The sequence below is a fragment of the Schistocerca americana genome, chromosome 11 (assembly GCF_021461395.2).
Source record: "Schistocerca americana isolate TAMUIC-IGC-003095 chromosome 11, iqSchAmer2.1, whole genome shotgun sequence".
NCBI lineage: Eukaryota > Metazoa > Arthropoda > Insecta > Orthoptera > Acrididae > Schistocerca > Schistocerca americana.
The window spans coordinates 148,057,450-148,059,128 of record NC_060129.1 but is presented as its reverse complement, the minus strand read 5'-3'; positions in this window follow the sequence as shown (position 1 = coordinate 148,059,128).

The window sequence follows — 1,679 nt, the reverse complement described above, 5'->3', positions numbered from 1 at the left end:
ATCCTTAATTTATGAGCATGGGTGTATCATAGCACTCTCTGCTAGGTCACGCTAATACTCTACAAATACTGTCCCAATACGGAGCCGATAATGACAAGGGAACCTCCCCATCGCACCCCCCTCAGATTTAGTTATAAATTGGCACAGTGGATAGGCCTTGAAAAACTGAACACAGATCAATCGAGAAAACAGGACGAAGTTGTGTGGAACTGTGAGAAAATAAGCAAAATATACAAACTGAGTAGTCCATTCGTAATATAAGCAATATTAAGGTGAGTGTGTGTTGAGGAGCGCCGCGGTCCCGTGGTTAGCGTGAACAGCTGCGGACCGAGAGGTCTTTAGTTCAGATCTTCCCTCGACTGAAAATTTTAACTTTTTATTTTCAGTTTATGTGACAAACTCTTATATTTTCGTCACTTTTTGGAGTGATTATTACATCCACAAGAAAACCTAAATCGGGCAAGGTAGAAGAATCTTTTACCCATTCGCCAAGTGTACAAGTTAGGTGGGTCGACAACATATTCCTGTCATGTGACGCACATGCTGTCACCAGTGTCGTATAGAATATATCAGACGTGTTTTCCTGTGGAGGAATCGGTTGACCTATGACCTTGCAATCAAATGTTTTCGGTTCCCATTGGAGAGGCACGTCCTTTCGTCTACTAATCGCACGGTTTTGCGGTGCGGTCGCAAACACAGACACTAAACTTATTACAGTGAACAGAGACGTCAATGAACGAACGGACAGATCATAACTTTGCGAAAATAAAGAAAGCAAAATTTTCAGTCGAGGGAAGATTTGAACTAATGACCTCTCGGTCCGCAGCTGTTCACGCTAACCACGAGGGAAGGTTTGAACTAAAGACCTCTCGTTCCGCAGCTGTTCACGCTAACCACGGGACCACGGCGCTCCTCAAATTTTCTGTCGAGGGAAGATTTGAACTAAAGACCTCTCGGTCCGCAGCTCTTCACACTAATCACGGGACCACGGCGCTCCTCACCTCACACTCACCTTAATATTGCTTATATTACGCATGGACTACTCAGTTTGTATATTTTGCTTATTTTCTCGCAGTTCCACACAACTTCTTCCTGTTTTCTCGATTGCTCTGTGTTCAGTTTTTCAAGGCCTATCCACTGTGCCAACTTATAACTAAATCTGAGCGGGGTGCGATGGGGAGGTTCCCTTGTGAGCGACCGAGGCTGGCAGGAGTGGTGCTTAGATTCTTCTTCTGTAGGATTTCTAGCTTTGTGGTGCAGTCCTAATCAGCACACTATTGGCCGACGTCGATACACCGCCCTCTCTTCTCTTACATTCTTCATCTACGTTCCGGTGCTTGTGGTTATGCCAGAACAATCCCTACTGATTGTGATGGAGGCTGTTTTGAGAAGCTTGGGATTTTATATAAATTTTACATGACAGGTTAACAGAACTTTTTAGCCATGTGAGTAAAATTATTGTGTAAAACCGATAGCTCAGCATCTTACAGAAATCTGTTCAGGGTTCTTGGGAGTCCTGCACTTACATGTCAATAAATTTACTCCATAATGTTATTTGTTGTTAATAACAGGGGTAATTTTACCTTGTTCAGTGAAATGTACTTGCAAAATACTGGAAGTAAAAATAATGTCCATGAAGAATATGCAACCCTGCCTATGACTGATAATGGAATTTCGCA